The sequence below is a fragment of the Balaenoptera physalus genome (assembly GCF_965194825.1).
Source record: "Balaenoptera physalus genome assembly, chromosome: 18".
Lineage (NCBI taxonomy): Eukaryota > Metazoa > Chordata > Mammalia > Artiodactyla > Balaenopteridae > Balaenoptera > Balaenoptera physalus.
The window spans coordinates 81,215,788-81,238,335 of record NC_138899.1 but is presented as its reverse complement, the minus strand read 5'-3'; the positions used below and the strand labels follow the sequence as shown (position 1 = coordinate 81,238,335).

Here is a 22,548-nt window from a genome sequence, read left to right as displayed (position 1 = left end):
CAAGCCAGAAAAGCCATGGAGGAATGTTAAATGCTTACTGGTTAGTGGAGAAAGTCAATCTGAAAAGGCTGTTTACCCAGCCTTTGGAATCATAGTATGATTCCAACTATATGACATTTTGGAAAATATAAAACTATAGACCTTTTCACTAAAGGTCAGGGATTGGCACAAGTTACAGGGATGGAGTTCCATAGGTGGAACACAGAGGATTTTTAGGGCAGGAAACCATTCTTACGATGGTATAATGTTGGATACATGCTATCATGCGTTTGTTAAAACTCACAGAATGTACACCACCAAGAGTGAACCCTAGTGTAACCTATGGACTTGGAGTGAGTATGTTGTGTCAATGTGGGTTCATCCACATTGACACAACAAATGCACCACTTTGGTGGACACTGTTGATAGTGGGGTGGGCTGTGCATGTGTAGGGGCAGTGGGTACATGGGAACTCTGTACTTTCTGCTCAATTTTGCCATGAACCTAAAACTGCTAAAAAAAAAAAAAAAAGTCTGTTGAAAAAAAATGTTACCAATAGCCATCCTTGGGTAAAGAATTACAGGTAATTTTCTTTTTCTTTTGCACTTTTTGCACAGGTTTTCCAAGTTTTGTTGTTGTTACTGTTTGTTTTTTGCTTTTGTCACTGACTGAATTTATTAACTATGGAAGTAGGAAAAAAATTTTTTTTAAATTAATTAATTATTTATTTATTTATTTATTTTGGCTGTGTTGGGTCTTCGTTTCTGTGCGAGGGTTTTCTCTAGTTGTGGCAAGCGGGGGCCACTCCTCATCGCGGTGCGCGGGCCTCTCACTATCACGGCCTCTCTTGTTGCAAAGCACAGGCTCCAGACGCGCAGGCTCAGTATCTGTGGCTCACTGGCCCAGCTGCTCTGCAGCATGTGGGATCCTCCCAGACCAGGGCTCGAACCCGTATCCCCTGCATTGGCAGGCAGACTCTCAACCACTGCGCCACCAGGGAAGCCCAGGAAAAATATTTTTAAAAGTATGCTAAATTCAAAACCGTTAGACTTGCTTAATTTTAGGTTTTAATCTCTTAGAGAATAATAGCTACCTAGTACAGAAACTCAAAAAAAAAAAAAAGAAAGTTGATAATATAAGGAACCCTTAAATGGGCAAAAATTAAGCTTTAAATCATTATTTTCAGCTTATGATTTTATAAAAATCATAGAATTTAATTACTGGAGAGGACCTCCATAATCACTGAATATAATTTTCTTTTTAAAAATTTGCTTCTGGTTGCAGTCAGGACCGCTAAAGCTCAGAAGGCACTTGGGTGGGCAATGCTGCCTGGGAGATAAAATGAGAAACATGGTGGGTCCTTGTACTCAAGTGTGAAACAGGTAAGGTGGAGCGAAGAGCATTCTTTCTTAAGAATATAGTGGTATGGGACTTCTTTGGCAGTCCAGTGGTTAAGACTTCGTGCATCTGATGCAGAGGATGCAGGTTCGATCTCTGGTTGGGAAACAAAGATCCTGCAAGCAGCGTGGTGTGGCCAAAAAAAAAAAAAAAAAGAATATACATATAAATATATATATATATATATATATATATATATATATATATATACACATACACACATATATATGTATATATACATACATATATAGTGGTAAACATTGGATTATTTCATAATAAAAAAGCCACAGGAACTGAGAGGAAGGCAACCTTCATAATAAGTTAGGAAAGTGGGAGGGGCTGGAGGAGACACTGGGATCCTGAGGGATGAGAAGACTGTGAAGATAAAAGTGGACTTTACGGGCTTCCCTGGTGGTGCAGTGGTTAGGAATCCGCCTGCCAATGCAGGGGACACGGGTTCGTGCCCCGGGCCGGGAAGATCCCACATGCCGTGCAGCGGCTAGGCCCGTGAGCCACAACTACTGAGCCTGCGTGTCTGGAGCCTGTGCTCCGCAACGGGAGAGGCCACGACAGTGAGAGGCCCGCGCACCGCGATGAGGAGTGGCCCCGCTTGCCACAACTGGAGAAAGCCCTCACACAGAAACGAAGACCCAACACAGCCAAAAATAAATAAATAAATAAATAAATTTATAAAAAAAAAAAAAGTGGACTTTACTTCAAGAGCATATTATGCACAATTCCCTTATTTTATTGAAGGAGAAACTGAGGCTCCAGAAGGTCCAGGGTCACAGAGCTGATGAATGTCAGTTCTGTGTTCTCTTCCAGATCATTACAATGCTTGTCCAGAGACTTGCTCATCAGCTGCATTTCAGTCTCATCAAATGTAAAGCATTTTTTTTAGGAAGGAATAAGTATTTCATATATTAGGAAGAATGGCAACTTAAATCTCTATTTTTTTAAAAATGAGTTTTTCAACCTATAGTTCATTCCAGACTACTCTCAGTATTCAGTATCATCTTGTGTTTTCACTTCTGTTTTAGAATCTTAATTTATCCATGATTTGCTTTCTCTAGAATAATGTTTTTCAAACCACGGTTTGTAAGCCATGTAGTCAATCTGGTGGGCTGGAACCACTGTTCATTAAAAAACAAACAAATAAACAAAAAACAAAACAAAAAACAGTATAGACTAGATTTAAATAGATTAGAATAGAAAATATTAAAATCCATCTAAGGTAGTAAATGTAACAATTATATGAAACTTTTGATTCAGATATGTAATTATGTATGAAGGTGGGTTTGTACTATGTCTCCATGTATAATATATATCCTAGTGATTGTCATGATCAAAAAATTTCATAACCCCTAGCCACAGCAATCAGACAAGAAAAAGAGATAAAAGGAATACAAATTGCAAAGGAATAAGTAAAACTGTCACTGTTTGCAGATGACATGATACTGTACATAGAAAATCCTAAAGATGCCACCAGAAAACTGAGAGAGCTCATCAAATGAATTTGGTAAAGTTGCAGGATACAAAATTAATATATAGAAATCTGTTGCATTTTTATACACTAACAATGAACTATCAGGAAGAGAAGTTAAGAAAACAATCAAAACAATCTTGAGAAAGAAGAACAGAGCTGGAGGAATTATGCTTCCTTACTTCAGACTATACTACAAAGCTACAGTAATCAAAACAGTATGGTGCTGGCACAAAAACAGATGCATAGATCAATGGAACAGAATAGAGAGCTCAGAAATAAACCTACACACTTATGAACAATTAATCTATGACAAAGAGACAGGAATAAACAATAGAGAAAAGACAGTCTGTTCAATAAGTGTTGCTGGGAAAACTGGACAGTTACATGTAAAAGAATGAAATTAAAACACTTTCTCATACTATGCACAAAAATAAACTCAAAATGGATTAAAGACCTAACTGTAAGACTAGAAACCATAAAACTCCTGGAAAAAACATGGTCAGAAAAGTCTTTGACATAAATGATAGCAATAGTCTTTTGGATCTGTCTCCTAAGGCAAAGGAAACAAAAGCAAATACAAACAAATGGTACCTAATTAAACTTAAAAGCTTTTGCACAGCAAAGGAAACCATCAATAAAATGAAAAACCTACTGAATGGGAGAAAATATTTGCAAATGATATGACTGATAAGGGGTTATTATCCAAAATATATAGACAGCTCATACAGCTCAATATTAAAAAAACAAACAACCTGACAAAAAAAAAGTGGGTAGAAAAGTGGGGGAGGCATAAATTGGAAGATTGAGATTGACATATACACACTACTATATAGAAAATAGGTAACAAATAAGGACCTACTGTATAGCACAGGGAACTCTACTCAACACTCTGTAATGACCTAAATGGGAAAAGAATCTAAAAAAGAATGTATATATGCATATGTATAACTGATTCACTTTGCTGTACAGCAGAAACTGATGCAACATTGTGAATGAACTGTACTCCAATAAAAATTAATTTAAAAAAAGTGGGCAGAAGATCTGAATAGACATTTTTCCAAAGAAGACTTACAGATGGCCAACAGGCACACAAAAAGATGCTTAACATTGCTAATCATTAGAGAAATGCAAATCAAAACCACAATGTGATATCACTTCACACCTGCCAGAATGGCTACCAATCACATGGAGAAAAGGGAACATTTGTACACTGTTGGTGGGAATGTAAATTGGTGCAGCCACTGTGGAAAACAGCATGGAGGTTCTTCAAAAAATTAACATATGCCTAAAATCACCCAGCTCGTTGTGGGTAAAGCAAGTTCAAACTTGGGCAGCCTGCCTCCTAAGCTGTTATATTGCATCTCAATTACTGGTGAGCTCTTGGTTTCCAAAAATACAATTGTACCTAACACTTATTTGTATTGAGGTATAATTGACATATATTATATTAATTTCAAGTATACAACATAATGACTTGATATATGTATATATTGTGACATGATCACCAAAGTAACTCTAGCTAACATCTATGACCACACAGTTACAATTTTTTTCTTCTGATGAGGATTTTTTTTATTTAAAAAAATATTTATTTATTAATTTGGCTGCTCCAGGTCTTCGTTGTGGCATGCGGGATCTTTCGTTATGGCATGCGAGTTCTTAGTTGTGGCATGTGGGACCTAGTTCCCTGACCAGGGATCGAACCTGGGCCCCTGCCTTGGGATAATGGAGTCTTAGCCACTGGACCACCAGGGAAGTCCTGTGATGAGAACTTTTAAGATCTAATCTCTTAGCAACTTCTAATATTTGTATATTGCTTTCATAGGAGTTATTTGGTCCTTACAACACTGCAATACTATATATTATAAATGGCCAAACTGAGCCTTAGAAGATAACTTGCTCAAGGGTTTGAGTGGCCAAACAAGTATTTGAAATGCAAGTCCTCTGCTCAAGTCTTCATGTTGCCTTCCTGCAAAGCTTAGTATGCTTTTGTGGTTAGTACAGAATAACTCCACACACACACGTACACACACACACAATTTTAGTAACAGCCTTATCAAGTTATAATTCCATACCATACAATTCATCCACTTAAAGTGAACAATTCCATGGTTTTTAATATACTCAGAGCTGTCCAATCATCATTACAATCAATTTGCTCCAAAAAGACACTCCATACACTTTAGCTATAACTCCTCACCTCCCTAGGCCTAGGGAACTAATATTCTACTTCCTATCTCTATAAATTTGCCTCACCTGGATAATTCACATAAATGGAATCATACAATGTATGGTGTTTTGTGTCTGGCTTACTTCCTTTAGCATCATGTCTTCAAGGTTCACCCATGTGGTGGCCTGTGTCAGAACTTCATTCCTTGTTACTGCTGAATAATATTCCACTGTATGGATCTACCACATTTTGTTTATGCATTCATCAGTTAATGGACATTTGGGTTGTTTCTACCTTTTGGAAATTATGAATAGTTTTGTTGTGAACATTCAAATAATTATTGTTATAAGTACTTTTCTATAAAATTAAGTGTAGTTTTTCTTTAAATTATGACACAAAACCTTTTTTTCCCCCAGCTTTCAACTCTCAGCTAAAATTCTCCCTGATATCATGTAGGTAACCCAGTGAACATTTTCATGCACAAATGGATTTGAATGAATACAAAATGTGACTAATATATACTACAGTAATTATTAGTCTTGTTAATTAATTATAAAACATCAATAATTTCATAATTAGTAGCAGTATAGAGCTTCCTTAAATTGAACAGCACGCAGCAATCCAATTTATCACTTAAGTCTATGACAGAGCTTATTTGGAAGTACCTCTACTTAAGCCTTCTAACTAACTATAAATTCAGTGAAGAGAAGTTAACTGCAACGGTACATGGCGACAGAAAGGGGATGGTACTGTAAGTTTTTACGGAGTGATTAGTGTTGCCCTGCATTTGGTAATAGAGGACATTTCTGTTGTGAAGATACTGACATTGAGAATGTCAATGTAGGACAGTACTGTGTAATACACAGAGTCTTACAAGGTTATTTTGTTTTATCAAAAATTGAAAAATTTTATAATTAAGAAATAAAATGCAGAAAAATAAATGATGCCATTTTGAGAAAGTGGGTTTAAATACATATTGGACATCCTCCAATTTAAATAAAGAGCAGTATATTTATTGCATTTAGCCATAGGTGTGAGGACTACTTGTTTTATTTGTAATGAATCTCACTTTCTACTAGACTATGCTAAGTGGCGTCTCTATAAAGTCGGTCTTTACTGAGACCTTCATGGATGATTATAACTTCATTAAAAAGTTCATGTTGACTTACTTCACTCTGTATGACAGACTCTAGGTCCATTCACCTCGCTACAAATAGCTCAATTTCGTTTCTTTTTATGGCTGAGTAATAGTCCATTGTATATATGTGCCACATCTTCTTTAACCATTCATCTGTCGATGGACACTTAGGTTGCTTCTATGTCCTGGCTATTGTAGAGTGCTGCGATGGAACACTGTGGTGGGAGGCTGCTGCATAGCACAGGGAGATCAGCTCGGTGCTTTGAGACCACCTAGAGGGGTTGGATAAGGAGGGTGGGAGGGAGACGTAAGAGGGAGGGGTTATGGGGATATATGTATGCATATAGCTGATTCACTTTGTTGTACAGCAGAAACTAACACACCATTGTAAAGCATTATACTCCAATAAAGATGTTAAAAAAAAAAGTTCATGTTGTTTACCATCGTGTTGAACTTTAAAGTGTAACAACACCCGTCTATTTACTAGCAGGCAATCCTGAAATTTGGGTCCACTTTATCCATCCATTTACTCCCCAACAGCGTCGGCTGCAGTCCCACCGACAGCCGCCAGGGCGGCCTCCCCGCTCGCCTCCTACGTGGAACCTCGGGACCCGCACAGCCCGTGACGTGCGCACGGGACATAGGTGTAGACGGCGAACAAAAGCCGAGTCCCGCCGCCCAGGTGGCTCTTTGGTCGGAACTCGCCCGGCCCGACCGGGCCCAGCCCGGCCAGCACCTGCGTTCCCTCCCGCCACGGGGTCGACCCGTCCGCCTCGGGGCCGACGAGGGCAGAGGCCCAGGGGCCGGGACGCGGCGGCCCCGCCGGGGGCGGCCCAGCCCTTCCGACAGGCAGGCGCCCGGCTCGGGGACCCGCAGCCGCCTCCATCTTGGCCAGCGGAGGCGGGAGCGGCGTCTGGCCCGGGCCCCGTCGCGCCGGCCGGGGCCAGGTGCGGAGCCGGCAGCGGGCGCCGTCCCGGCGGCCGGGCGGCGGGGCCCAGCCCGGGCTTCCCGGGACGAGTCGGAGTTGCCCCCAGTTCCCCCCGCGGCCCCGACAAGATGGAGGACGTAGTCTCCTCCCGCAGCCATGACGGGAGCGAGGGACGCCTCCCCACGGGGCTGAGGCGAGGGGAAGCGCTTCCAGCCTTCGGAGCGCGCGGGCCCCCCTGCCGCCGGCCTCCCGGCCCCCGGCTCCCGCCCGCGTCGCCGCAGCCCCTGCCCGCTCGGCCCTCACGGGGCTCCCAGACACTGGACAGGGAGGGCGCGGGGGACATCGAGGCCGCGGTGCTCCTCGGGCGGCGTCGCTCGCGGCCGCTGCAGGGTCAGGCGGCCCGGCTCAGGCCCTCGGGCCGCCCGGCCCCGATAGCTCTCGGCCCCCAGGGGCCGGGCCGAGCCGAGGCGGGTGCGGCGATCACAAGAGTCAGCGGCCCGACCCTGACGGGCCGGGCCGGAGTGGGGGCGGGGAAGGGGGGGTGGTGGAATGGAGGTGCAGGGGTGTGGCCTGCGCCTGAAGGACAGGGCGTCGGACCACCCCCTCGAGGGGGGTCCTAAAGGAAGGCGGACGCAGCCAATGGGCGTGCCCGAGGCCCCTGGCCCGCCCTCCCCGGCAGCCAGTGAGGGCGTGGGGGGCGGGGCTTGCCGGGCCGGGCCGCGCCGCCGCGGCCACAGCCTCCGCCTCCTCACCAGCGCTAAAGCCGGGACTGGACCGAGCGGAGTTGCGCGTGTTGCCGAAAGGGGGGGGGCCGGGGGCGGGGAGGTTCGTTCCGCGGAGCCGCAGCCAGAACCGGGTGAGGCTTGTCCCCGCCGAGTCTCCAGCCCAGGGCCGCCGACAGTGGGGGTGGCCGGGAGCGGCGCAGCCTCCGGAGGCGGAGGCGGAGGCGGAGGCGCCGGGAGGCGGAGATGGGTGAGGGCGGCCTCCGGAGCCTCCCACCGACCCGGGACAAGCGCCCCGCGGCGCGGCCGCCGTCGCCGCTACCGCGTCGGGGCCTCAGGCTGCCGGCGGCTCCGCTGATGTCCCAGGCGCCTTGGCGGGCGGCCCGCGGGCTGCGGGAGTGCGGGCGCGGCCGCGAGGGCCGGGTGAGGCGGCCGCCGGCGGCGGGGGTCGCTCGGGGCCGCCCGGGGCGGGGGCCGGCGGCGGGGGTCGCGGGGGGGGGTGGGGGTGGGGCGGGGTGGGGGAGGGGCGCCTCCGTGGGTGATCGGGGCCGCGCTCGCACCCTCTCGGCGGCGGCGCGAGGTCCCCAAGTTTGGCGGCGAGGGCGCGGGCCCCCCGCGCCGGTCCCCTTCTCTGCCGCCCCGGCCCCGGCGCGCGCGCGGCTCGGCTCCGCACGTATTGTTTGGCCGGGTCTCTAATGGCGGACGGGGAGGCAGCGCTGCCGGTCGCCGACTGCGGGGGGGCAAGTCTCGGGCCCGGGGCAGGAGCTCGGGGCAAATGCGGGGGGTTTCCGCCCCGCGGTGACGCGAGCCGCCCCCCGCCCCTGAGTGGATGCGGGCGCGATGGGGACGGCGCTGGGTGGGCCGATTCGGGGGATAGGATTCCCCGCTGGCGTCGAGGCTGCGCTCGCCCTTCCCCCTCCCCCTCCCGGAGCAGGCCTGCTGCCCTCCGCCTCCTCCCTCCAGGGTTTGCCTTTCACGTGGGTTTTGGTCCCAAATAAAAATTTTACGCCGTTTCGCTCTACTTTACGTAGGAGGGGGTTGTTGGTCACGGGCTGGGGAGCAATAATCGAAGGTCCGAACCTCCTTGACCTCTTATTCCCTTCTCTGTCTCCTCCTGGTGGAAGGGGCTTGGTTCTCCCACCTGGTTAGGTGTTCTTGATCCATTTTTCATTTTTCCTCTTACCCAGGACCAGGAGTTGCCTTCATCTCTACCTGGTGCATCTCTGGCAGAACGTGAGGAGGAAAACACCCCCATTGTGAGTCTTTTGCCCCTCATTTGAGGCTCTTGAGGACCTTGTCAGGTTGTAGGGCCGGAGCGTCTCCGTTGTTTTGAGGGGGAGGAGCTTTCCCCTGGGTGGCAGCTGCCCCCGGGGCGCAGCCTGGGTAATGGCTGGTGAGGCAGCTGGGAGTGGGCGCTGCTGTTTGCACCGCTGCAGACATCTCTCCTGCTGCAATACCAACCTCAGCAACCAGACGACGGGCTCCTGCAGCTGCTCACGTTACCCGGGAGGAGGGGTGGGGGAAGGAGGGCATATTGCTGGCGCCCTCTAGAGTTCCAGGGCGGGAAGTGAAGTTGTTGCGCTTCTGATGCTCGGTGTGCAACCATCTTTAACACTTTCTCTTCCTTTACAATGGAGAATTGATTGAAGGGGTTGGAGGAACAGAAAGACGGATTTCACTCTGTGTGTACGACGTAAAACACAAATTTTGACTCTTGGGGTTCATGAGTTGGTAGATGTCTTTGATGTGTTTGCTTAGGAAAGGGCATGAGGTCCACTCCTCCAGTTCTCTTAGTTTACCAGCTAGTGTGCTGGTGAGACCAGTCCGCTGCTCTGGTTACTCTTAGTCCCCCATATTTTGTGATGCTTAGTCTTCAACTTAGTCTTCAAGTTGTTCTTGAACGTGTTATCTGAGGGTTATCGTTTATTGCTTTCAATTTGTTGGTTTTAAGATAGTCTTGGAATGTGCGAGACACTAAGGTAAACGTAACGAGTTATTTTCCGTCAATTGAAATTAGTTACAAAATATCAGTGAATTTTAGCATTCTAGACAAATTGTATCTCTGGAGCCTCCTGACAGTTGGTATTGTAACTTGCACATCTCTGTCAGAGGTGAGTCGTGAGTATAGTAGCTCGTGCTTAAATGTTAAGTCCCAAATGGGTCAAAAAATAATTGATGATGAACATACTGATTGCATACTGATTGTGAAGGATGATGTGAGGATGGCAACTTGTATGAAACGAACACTACTTTAGGCAGGTGCCGGGCACTTTCATGTATTATTTCCTTTACTCTTGACAAATAGCCTGCAGGGTAATAAAAATAGCATGCATTGAGCCCTTATTGTATGCCAGCACAATAGTAAGCTAAGTTTTTTTAAAAAGTTAACTATGAGAACTTTCAAATTTATGAGTGAGAATAGTATATTGAACCTCTTTGTACCTATCATTTACAGTCTATAATTATCAACACATGTCCAGACTAATTTTTAACATGTATTAAGTAATTTAATCCTCATGAAAACCTAGTGTTTTTATTCCTAATTCGTAGAGGAGGAAACAGAGGCATAGGCAGATACCCAGGTAGTAGTATTTGGTAAAGCAAGGATTTGAACTTAACCAGTTTGATTACAGGCCTAGGTTCAGCAACTGTGTTGTCCTATTTTATTTTTAAGTTTTTTATTTATTTTATTTTGTTTTATTTTTTGGCCACGAAGGGGCGGGGGGTGGAACGTGGGATCTTAGTTCCCCCACCAGGGGTTGAACCCACGCCCCCTGCATTGGCAGCTTGGAGTCCTAACCACTGGACTGCCAGGGAAGTCCATGTGTTGTCCTGTTTTAAAGTATATAATATGCTTGTTTTACAAATTTAGAAATTGAAACTGAAAAAAATTGAAGGTTACAATTTTCTCAGCGTATATTGTTTTCATGGAGAACAGTGGGTAAACAAATACAAAATGTTTGACTCTTACTGAGTACCTTTTAAAAAAATAGTAGTACCACAGTTATCAATTAGATTATTTGACTGCCTTAAAACTAACAGGGTCTGTTTGAATCAGAAATAATATATTCTCTTTTTTCAGTGTGTCTGTGCAATTTAGTATCTATAATTGTTTCCTAAATACTGTATCTTTAATGACTCTAACTTCTGTAATGAGTTTAAAGCTCTTTTCAGGCATTAGATCATTCAGATATAGTGGATCAAGGATTAGATCTTTCAACTAGATGGGCATTGCTTATTTTATCACCCCATATTTTCACAAAAGATTTACCTTTCTAAAATTTTTTCCTTTGTTCTTATTTGTGATGTTGATGGGGGAAGGTCGATTGGTTGGTTAAGTAAACATTCGGAGATGAGGACATACAAAATGTATAATCAGGACTTTCCTGTAATGTCAACACATGTATACTAATGAAAACCATGGTTCTTTCTAATACAGTTGATCCTTGAACTACATGGGTTTGAATTGTTGGTCCACTTATACCCGGATTTTTTTCAATAGTACTACACTATCTGTAGGCAGTTGGATCTGTGGATATGGAGGAACTCAGTAAAAGGAAGGACCATCTATAAGTTATACATGGATTTTCTTCTCCCTTCCTTCCTTCCTTCCTTCCTCCCTTCCTTCCTCCTTCCCTCCCTCCCTCCCTCCTTCCTTCCTTCCTCTTTTCGTGCATGAGCGATCAAACCTGTGCCCCCTGCACTGGAAGCTTGGAGTCCTAACTACTGGACCGCCAGGGAATTCCCTATACATGGATTTTCAACTGCTACCCCCTGACCCCCCCAGTTTTTGAAGGGATGCAGTTCTTGTTTTCCTTAATGATTTAGCTCAGAATTAAAAATTCTTTTACTTAAAAACACCAACTAATGGTGCTTTAATGTGCCAGACAATAAGATGAAGATAAGCTGACAATTTTAAATTGACATTGATTAAATCAAAGTTCTTTATTATACTTAAATTTATTGCACACTTAATGTGAGTTAGGTGCTTTTAGATGTACTTAAAAGTATTTTGACATTTAAAAATACTTCACATATTTATGGTACCTTTCTTTAATGCATCCTTAATAGTATGTATTCCTCCCATTGTCCTCTTTAAACAGTTGAGGGAAAGAGAGAGTGGTCTCTGCTTTTCCATGTTCTGCTTATATAATCTCATGGGCTGGAGTTTTGTTTTGTTTTGTTTTTAAGTATTTATTTATTTATTTATGGCTGTGTTGGGTCTAAGTTTCTGTGCGAGGGCTTTCTCCAGTTGTGGCAAGCGGGGGCCACTCTTCATCGCGGTGCGCGGGCCTCTCACCATCGCGGCCTCTCTTGTTGTGGAGCACAGGCTCCAGACGCGCAGGCTCAGTAATTGTGGCTCACGGGCCCAGTTGCTCCGCGGCATGTGGGATCTTCCCGGACCAGGGCTCGAACCCGTGTCCTCTGCATTGGCAGGCAGATTCTCAACCACTGCGCCACCAGGGAAGCCCTGGGCTGGAGTTTTGTACCTCATGTGGTGGGACATCTCTGAATCACTCAGATGTCACACAGATGCTGACAATGAATGTTTCAGACTTTTGTGTGGATATGGAGCTTGACATACCATCTTTGTACAACAGTGTTCATATCCTTAAAAGTTTTATTGTATGTTGCCCTTGTTTGAGGTACAAAAGTGCCTAAACTTAATGCATTTGAGACAAAATGAAATCTTCACCTTTAGTCAGATGCTGTGTTATTACTGTGATGGAAAGAATGTGTATGAATGCCGGAGCTCTATCTTTGTTGTCAAAAGGTGTGGTATAATTAGAAATTTTATATCTTTTTCTAGGCATTCATGTCTGTCTGCCCCATTAACAATATTATTCACACATATATTATTTTACTGAATAACACTTACTATAAGAGGACTTCGGCATATTCAACTTGCATGTGTTTTTTTTTAGGCAATGCAAGATGAGCTTAAACCCAAGTGCTTTCTCCGGTTGGATTATCTAACAGTATTTTATGTAGGGCATTTTAAGTTAGGAAACAAGTACACAGAGAGATTGTGTTGATTCCATGCATTTTCCATTTTTTCATTTCAGTTGGTTAATTTATTTCTGTTCCTGTCAGAGCATAGAATTGGGATTTTAGAATTGAACAGGAATTTTAAGCTAATGAAATCTCAGAGTTTTTATGGACAACTCCAATATGGAAGACCCATAAAGTTGTCGCTGAGAAAAGTTGCTTTTAGATAAATCAGAAATTTTGAACTATGGGGCTCTGGGTAACAACTGTAGTTTTTTATTTTGGTTGTTTACCAGCAAGAAAATTGTTTTACATAGTTGGAATTGCAAATTTTTATATCTGTAATCTGTTTTTTAAACAAGTCACTTTTGTAATCTTAGGTTTCTGTTATTAAAATAGTAATGAGAAGAGAATTATGAAGGCCAGCACTAAACACTTAGTAACAAGGTAAGTTGGTCATCTTGAAGTGTTAAAAGTTGGATTACAACACATTTGAGCATATCTGTTGTTTTATTGCATATTTTAAAATGTATTAATTTTTTTGGATCAAGTTTTGCACAACACTTGAAGCACTTTGTAACTGCAGAATAAATTTTTGTGAACTATTGAAAAGTCTAGAGTTAAAATGTGTAGAGAGGTTTGCTAAACTGCTTGCTCACATGACTAGTTTGGGATTTGTTCTTAGTTCTATTTTATTTTTAACTTCATAGCACTCCATTGAAAATTACAAGTAATAAAATTTAAGAAGAATTTGGGGTCTTTAATTTGAAAGAAGGATATGACTGTTGGGGGTTTTATTTTTACTGATTTGATCAATGTCCCATAAGTGTTAATGTTTACGACATCAAGAAATGATTTAAGAGTAAACTTTGGATATTAGGATAAATATTTGATAGTCCTGGCTTTAAAAAAAAACAAAACAAACTTTTACATATTTGTGTTATTAATGTGATCTTGTTTTTATCTTTCTTCAAGAGTTACCAAATTATTGTTAGAGAATTTCAGCCATTCTCTTTAATATCAATAGGCTGCCAAGGGTCAGATTTCTCTTCTCCAGAGGGTTCTAGATATTTTTCTCTCTATGTTCCTAGTGAATTTGAAGGTCAGATTTGTTTTTGTGAATTTAAAGTATTTTATCCTTAAATTATTAAATATTTTAGTGTGATTCTGATATTAAATTGTGATTTAAGATAAATTTTCTAGGAATAGGATTAATTGTTGCAACCTCATTAAAATTTTTGGGAAGGATCTGTTATAGTTCTTGAAATAAACATTTTTTTTTCTAACTATACATTTTGATTGGATAAGAAAAATACTTAGGACTTCCCTGGCGGTCTAGTGGTTAAGACTCCGTGCTTCAGCTGCAGGGGCCGTGGGTATGATTCCTGATGGGGGTAAGATCCCGCATGCTGCGCAGCACGGCCAAAAAAAGAAAAATACTTTTTAAGTAAATATTTTAAGTAAAATTGTGATGCGCAGTTAGGGGTTTCAGACAGAAGAAAGTTTATAAAATATGACTAATACAATGAAACAAATTATTCAGTTGTTTTACTTTATAGCAATGCCATGTATATGTTACTTTTTCTGTAGTAGTCTAGATTCCTTTATTAATTGTAAGAATTTAATCTGAAATTATGGTTTTGTAACTTAAAAACATTAAAGAAACTTTGTAATACTGGAACAGTTTCATAATCATTCGTTTCAAAGAGGTATATCTTTTGCCTAGGAAGAGTGGTGTTTTTTGGACTATTGAGCTGGACTAGACTGAGAATAGTAATCAGGGCACTGTGGAAATCACTTATTCAACAAATTGTGTATCGTATACCATCTATTATATATCAAGTAGTCATAAAAGATGTGTTCTGTTAATGTTGGCTAGCAGTTTCTTTGGTGCTAGTGCTCATTTGGGGTGACCTCAATGATTATCAGATTAGTGAATTTTGTTTCCAGTTCTGTGGAAGTAAAGAAATATTAGAGTGGAAGTAAAAATTTAGGTTAAATGAAATTTTTATCTTGTCTTTTTGTTTTAGATTTCTATTGGTATTTTTTTCTTTGAAGCTTGTTTTATTTTAATTATTTTAGTTTATTTTGATTATTTCTGGCCCTCACGTGGTATCTGAATTCTTGTATGTTCATGTTTGTATGTTTGTTTTTTTCCTTAAATTATTTTTTTAAAAATAATTAATTAATTAATTTCTGGCTGCGCTGGGTCCTCGTTGCTGCGTGCAGATTTTCTATAGTTGGGGTGAGTGGGGGCTACTCTTCACTGCAGAGCACGGGCTGTAGGCGCGTGGGCTTCAGTAGTTGTGTCACACGGGCTCAGTAGTTGTGGCTCCCGGGCTTAGTTCCTCCGCTGGACCAGGATTGAACCCGTGTCCCCTACATTGGCAGGCGATTCTTAACCACTGCACCACCAGGGAAGTCCTGTTTGTTTGTTCTGAAGTAATGAAAAATTTGCTCTTGTTTTAATTAGTTATATAAATTTGTCGCTTTAAACTTAAACTTGTTTTAGCTTTACAACTTTCATTACTATGAATATTGTCTCACTTTCTATGTTTATTTTTGTATGTCTGTTTTAATACTGTGAAGTCCTGTTTCCAGGAAGTCATTACATTCTATATCTGCAAACAGTTTTAGTTGCTCATCAAATCTTGTGTTGAAGTTGGTCTTTTTCTTCCATGACACAAGCTCCTGACTGCCACTATTCCTTGTTGTCTTCATTTGTATAATCACGTTTTCCATCCTTGATGTCCTTGCCCAGCTGTTTTCGTCCTATCTTCCTCTTGGACTTAAGTGTTCATTTGCCTTTCCTAACTTTCTTTTGCATTAAAAAAAAAAAATTACCACACAGTATCTGGAAAAGCGTCCTATGTTGTAAGTCTGATTTTGCTGTATTTATATGAGGTGTATCCAGATTTTATTAAACTTTTGAATTTGGTGAGATCATGGAAAAAAATTGCTGAAAATTATCAAATTTCACTTAAAATAAATTTTATTTTATATAAATTATGCCTCAGTGAAACCGTTAAAAACCATTTTTGCTCCACCATTTACCAATTTGTGGTCTCTGGTAAGTCATTTAACCTCTAAGCCTTAATTTACTCATACGACAAGTAAGTATAGTACTGTCTGCTTTCTTGAGATTGCTGTGAGGTGGGTTAAAAATAATACAGAGTATTGGGGGCTTCCCTGGTGGTGCAGTGGTTGAGAGTCTGCCAGCCAATGCAGGGGGCGCGGGTTCGAGCCCTGGTCTGGGAGGATCCCGCGTGCCGCGGAGCGGCTGGGCCCGTGAGCCACAGTTGCCGGGCCTGCGCGTCTGGGGCCTGTGCTCCGCAACGGGAGAGGCCGCGACGGTGGGAGGCCCGCGCACCGCGATGAAGGGTGGCCCCCGCTCGCCGTGGCTGGAGAAAGCCCTCGCACAGAGGCGAGGACCCAACACAGCCAAAAATAAATAAATAAATAAATAAATAAATAAAAAATAATACAGAGTATGTGATTGGCCAATAGTAGGTGCTCAGTTAACAGCAGCTGCAGTTCTTCCCTATTTATATAGAGCAAACATCATGAATTTGTTGCCACCACTGGGACGGTAAACTCAGTGAATGCTCATGGGATAGAAGGAATTACGTTCCTGTTCACAGCCTTCTCTCTCTGACGGCTCCTTCATTAGTCTTTTAAGTGTGCTAACATGCTGTCTCCTCCAGAATCTCTGCACCTTTCCCAAACTTCCTTTTCCTGTACTTTTCCAAAGAAACTCACTGATTTGCACTCTCAACACTATACCAAATCTGCTGTTTTGAGGTCACTAGTGACTTAATTTTCAAATCTTAGGTGCCTCTTTTTTTTGTCTTAATTCTGTAAGATTTGAAATTTATTATATTCCTTGAAACTGTTGACTTCTGGGACTTTGAACTTAACATTATCTTATACTTCTGATGATCTCCTTCACTTCCCCTCATTAGATTCAAATATAGAGACCTTTATGTATCCTTATTTCCTAAGGTACTTAGCCCTCTCCTGTTTTGTTTTGTACTTTGACCTTAGTCCATTTTGTTAGAAAGTGGGAGTTATATTTACAAGGCACGTTCATCCTGTTTCTTTCTCCAGTCTACAGCCAGATTAATTATCCCTAAAGCCCAGTCTGATCACATCACTCACTTTCCAAAATCTTCAGGGATTCTTGCTGGCATGTGAAACAAAATACAAACTTATAAACTAAACCTGGGCTTTAAAACCCTTAAAAAGAAGAAATCAATTAGGAAATGCGTAATATGTGATTTTTTTAAGGTAGATTCTCAGTGTTCAGATTATGGAGACAGTCATGTAAATGAATAACTGTAAGCAATGAAGCATAATCGGTGACCTACAGAAATGAGTAGTTGTATGCATATCAGAAAAGACAGTTCTTAATATTTTGGTTATAAAGATAAAATGTGCCCTTACAATCAAATAATAAAGAAGTATGTGACATAGAAAGTGTAAGTTCCCCCATAATCCCATGATGATTTTTTCCTGCTCATCATACTAATAATTTTGCATATATATTGTTATCAACAGGCAACATTTTCGATAATTGCTTCCCTGTCCTTATGTTGCCAAAGTCTTCAGCTGATTAATGTTTGAATTCTACTGATCAGTGTATTAGAGCAGGTCACAAATCTCAGTTCTATATGATAGAGGGTAATGTGGTAGCATTAGTTCAGCAGAAGCTTAATGAGCAAGGTGGGAAGAGCGGTGCTGAAACTGAGCCTGCCCTGAAGGCGGGGTTAGATCAGGCAGGAGTCTTATATAGGAAGTAGACTGGAAAGCCACGGAGGAAGCAATTGATGTAGTCTGATTTAATTTTTAAAAAGATCTTTAGATAGTTTGGGGAATATAGTAGGTGACGTCAGTAATCCAGCAGAAAAATGGTGATGAATTTCTAGGGCTAGAGGAATGTCAGAAGAGATGGTTAAAAGTGGACAGTTTCAAGATTTATTTTGGAAGTAGGATAGGAATTGGGGATGGCATGGCTGTAGGTGAAGAAAGGAGAAGAAATAAAGGCCTCCAGACTTCTGGTATGAGTAGCTAGACGCATAACATCCCCAAATGGCAGAGACTGGAGGAGGGGCAGATAAAGAGTGAAAGAGCATGCTTGAATAACTAGATGTAGGGAGTAGGCAGTTTGGGGCTTTGAAACATCTTGATTGAGATAAATTAAGGACTCTGGGACATTGAGGTATTATTTAAAATCATGGGAGTGGATGAGATCCCCAAAGAAAGTTAAAATTACTTGAAAGTACATTGCAGTTAAAGTTTGGTCCTATGGGAAAGAAGAGATTATTCCTTACCCCAGAAATTCTGTGCCCTAGAGCTAACCTGAATCAATTAATTAATTAATTAATTTACTAGATCAAAAGGGATTTTTGTTTAGACGCTGTCATAGCCCTTGAATGGATTTTTAGTATGTTAATTAAATGATTCCTGTCAGCTTCTAAAGCCAGAGTAGCATTGTTGTGGATCTCTGATAAAGATATGTTATAAAATGATTTCGTGGCTAGATGGTAAGCAGCATGAGGTCATAATCTGTGTTCATCTATCATTGACCCCTGTCCCCTTTGCTCACTCCCCAGAGGTTAGTGGTAGCATCAGTTTAGTGTGTATTACTATAAATCCTTTTTGTGCATATACTAACATGTACCTGTAAGAGTAATAAAGTAAATTTATATGTGCATTTTAAAAACATGTATATGTATCTTTCTGCAACTTGCTTTTTTCACTTAGTGGTATGTCTTAGACATTTTTCTGAGTTAGTACGTAAAGGTCTTTTTAAACTGTTGTGTGATACACTTCATGACGTGGATTTAACAGTTTAGCTATTCTGTTGGTAGACATTTAGTCTATTTGGAATTTTTTGTTATATATAAAATGCTGCATGAAATATACGTGTAGTAGTTTCTTTGGGTTCATGTGTGTTTTCTCTGGGGGAGATTCTGGAGAATAGGAATTACTGAGTCAGTATGTGCGTATTACATGTTTTTATAGGTACTGCCTAATTGCCTTCCACTGGACCACAGTACTGACTACCCTTTCTACTAGTTTCTCCACATTCTTGACAACACTGGATGTTCTCAAATAGTTAAAGTTTTGTCAATTTAATTTATGTTCTTTCTAAAGTATGGATATCAGTTCTTGTTATATCGACTGCAAGTATATTATATATACACATTATATATTATATATAACATATAATATATATATTTTGTATATTTTTATACCTTATTTATGGTGCTTCTTTGCTATGTAAACATTTTATAATGTAATGGGAAAAATCCATTTCACTATTGCAAGAAATAGGAACAATTATAATGAATATGCAAGACTTTTATGAAGGAAATTGTAAAATAATACAGTAGGACATACGAGAAAACCAGAATGGACAGATGTACATATATCTGGATGGGAAGACTTCAATAATGTAAAAATAATAATACTTTTGTCTTCAAATATCTCTAAATTCAATGAAATCCTAACTAAATACCAGAATAGATACATATGGTACCAAATTTAAAAGGTGAAAAGGGTAGAAAGGTAAAAAAGGTAAAAAAAAAAAAGGAAGACTCCCCCCGCTCCATCCACATGGTTCTCTTCCTTAGAAGCAAACCACTGTTGTTGTTTTCTTGGCCGTTTATCTAGAGTTATTCTGTGCATGTGCGTGCGTGCTCACGGTGCGTGTGTTTATCCGTTGTTAGGTGCCTTGCTTGCATTTATTTTATGGGAGAGGTGGTTCCATGTTAGTATGGAAGTATGTTGAGAGCTGCCTCAGTTGTTTCCAAGGCTGCCTAATATTTCACTGTTTGTCTTTATTGTCATTCATTTTATCATTTGTCTATTGAGAGACATTTAGGGTGTTTCAGTCTTTTAACTTTACAATGAATGTCCTTCTACATTTTGTTCTTTAAAACATGAGATGATATATCTGTAGGAAGAATGTCTAGAAGTGGGATTGCTTGGTCAAAGAAATATTTTTTTGAGTTGCTGTCAGTAGAAGTTGTACCAGTTTACACTGATTTACACTATGAGAGTACACAGTTAAACCTTTTGATTTTTGTCAGTGTGTTAGGAGAAAATTGGTGGCCCTTTAGAGTTTTAACTTGGATTTCTCTTAAATATTTCATATATTTAAGAGACATCTGTATTTTCTTTTCTTGTGAACTCTGTTCACTTTTTTTTGGTCCTTTATTCTCACTGGTTGTTGGTTCATCTCATTGATTGTAGGACCTCTTTGTCTTCACTTTTTTAGGATATGAGTTGCAAATATTTCCTTTGTAGTTAATCATTGTTGTATGTTTGGTATTTTTTCCCCCCATAGAGGTGTCTTCTATTTTTTTTTTTTTTCAGAAAAAATTCTGGTAAAATGTATTAACATAAAATTTACTGTTTTTACCTTTCTTTTTTTTTTTTTTTAAAGGTAGAATAAGAGACTCTTTTTTTTTTAAATTTATTTATTTATTTATGGCTGTGTTGGGTCTTCGTTTCTGTGCGAGGGTTTTCTCTAGTTGTGGCAAGCGGGGGCCACTCCTCATCGCGGTGCGCAGGCCTCTCACTATCGCGGCCTCTCCTGTTGCGGAGCACAGGCTCCAGACGCACAGGCTCAGTAATTGTGGCTCACGGGCCCAGTCGCCCCCCCGGCATATGGGATCTTCCCAGACCAGGGCTCGAACCCGTGTCCCCTGCATTGGCAGGCAGACTCTCAACCACTGCGCCACCAGGGAAGCCCCGTTTTTACCTTTTTTAAATGTATAGTTCAGTGGTATTAAGTATATTCATAAGTGTTTTTTAAAAATCACCACTGTTAATTTCCAGAGCCTTTTCATCATTCCCAAACAGAAGCGCCATACTCATTAAACATAATGCCCGGTGCCTCTTTACCACAGCTCCTAGTGACCTCTCTTCTACCTCTGTCTCTATGAAATTGCCTATTGTAGGTACCTTAAATAAGTAGAATCTTAAAATGTTTGCCATTTTGTGCCTGGCTTATTTCACCTAGCATGTTTTCAAGGTTCATCTATGTTGTGGCATATATCAGAATTTCTTTCCTTTTTAGGACTGAATAATATTCCATTGTATGCCTACATTTTGTTTATCCATTCATTTGTTGATGGACCCTTGGGCTCATTCTACCTTTTGGTCATTGCGAATAAGACTGCTGTGAACATTGGTATGCAAGTATCCATTTGAGTCCTGGCTTTCAGTCCTTTTGTATATATGTATATAAATAAATCTAGACGTGGAATTGACTGCTCACATGTTAATTCTACATATAACTAATTTTTGTATGTCTCTCCAGGACTTGTTATTTTCCTTTTTAAAAAAATAACATCCAGGGCCTCCCTGGTGGCGCAGTGGTTAAGAATCTGCCTGCCAGTGCAGGGAACATGGGTTCGAGACCTGGTCCAGGAGATCCCACATGCCGTGGAGCAGCTAAGCCCGTGCGCCACAACTCCTGAGCCTGCACTCTAGAGCCCATGTGCCACAACTACTGAGCCCACGTGCCACAGCTACTGAAGCCGGTGCACCTAGAGCCCATACTCCGCAACAAGAGAAGCCACCACAAGGAGAAGCCCACTCACCGCAACGAAGAGTAGCACCCGCTTGCCGCAACTAGAGAAAGCCTGCGCACAGCAGCAAAGACCCAACACAGCCAATAAATAAATAAATAAATAAATTTATTAAAACAAAACAGAACATTCAGGGACTTCCTGGTGGTCCAGTGGTTAAGACTTCATGCTTCCACCGTAGAGGGTATGGGTTTGATCCCTTGTCGAGGAACTAAGAACACACATGCCGCATGGCACAGCCAAATTAAAACAAACAAAAAATCCATCTTCATTGCTGTGAAGTGGTATCTCATTTTGTTTTTTTTTTTTTAATTTTTACTTTTAACTGTGGTAAAAAAAAAAAAAAACACATATCATAAAATTTATCATCTTGGCCACTTTTAAGTTGTATAGATCAGTAGTTCTAAGTATATTCACATTATTGTGCAGCAGATCTCCAGAACTTTTTCATCTTGAAAAGCCGAAACTCTATAACGATTAAACAATTCCCCGTTTACTCCTCAGCACCATCCTACTTTCTATTTGTATGATTTTTGACTTCTTGAGATACATCATTTATGTGTGATCATACAGTGTTTATCTTTTTTCACTTAGCATAGTGATCTCAAGGTACATCCTTGCTGTAGCATATAACAGGATTTCCTTTCTTTTTAATGCTGAATAATATTCCATTGTACGTATATACCACATTTTGTTTATACATTCATCTGCTCGTGGAACTTTTGGTTGCATCTACCTTTTGGCTATTATGAATAATGCTGCTGTGAACATAAACATGCAAGTATCTCTTCGAGATCTTGATTTTAGTTATTTTGGATATAGTATACCCAGAGTGGGATTGCTGAATCTTATGGTGATTCAATTTTTAGTTTCTTGAGTAACCTCCATGCTGTTTTCTATAGCTGCTGCACCTTTTTACATTCCCATCAGCAGTGCACAAGGGATCAAGTTTCTTCCAACCAACCAACCAACCAACCAACCAACCAACCAGTTTCTCTTCACTAATACGTGTTACTTTTTGTTTGTTTGTTTTGATAGTAGGCATCCTAATGGACGTGACATGTTTCCTGGTTTTGATTTGCATTTCCCTAATGACCGATGATGTTGAGCATAGCATCATTGGGAAGAATTTGAGAAG

General features: G+C 41.3%; 1 protein-coding gene and 1 long non-coding RNA gene across 21 annotated transcripts in view; one reads left to right on the top strand and one right to left on the bottom strand.

Annotated features, from left to right (window-relative positions):
- Window positions 1-9,063, bottom strand: part of LOC309647637 — a 50,774-nt gene extending 41,711 nt beyond the window's left edge. Inside the window, exons 1-2 of the long non-coding RNA XR_014256208.1 lie at window positions 8,963-9,063; window positions 6,203-6,443 (exon numbers count right to left, since the gene is read on the bottom strand). This is a non-coding gene — a long non-coding RNA (uncharacterized lncRNA). The remainder of the gene's footprint in view (window positions 1-6,202; window positions 6,444-8,962) is intronic.
- Window positions 7,891-22,548, top strand: part of ZMYM2 (zinc finger MYM-type containing 2) — a 107,916-nt gene continuing 93,258 nt past the window's right edge. For 15 of the 20 annotated variants that reach the window (XR_014256185.1, XR_014256186.1, XR_014256187.1 and 12 more), the window contains exons 1-2: window positions 8,180-8,244; window positions 9,009-9,077. The gene's annotated coding sequence lies outside the window, so the exon portion shown is untranslated. Of the gene's footprint in view, window positions 8,072-8,179; window positions 8,245-8,366; window positions 8,562-9,008; window positions 9,078-22,548 lie in introns of those variants that run through there. The other 5 variants (XM_082435072.1, XM_082435079.1, XM_082435076.1 and 2 more) reach the window with 3 other exon arrangements.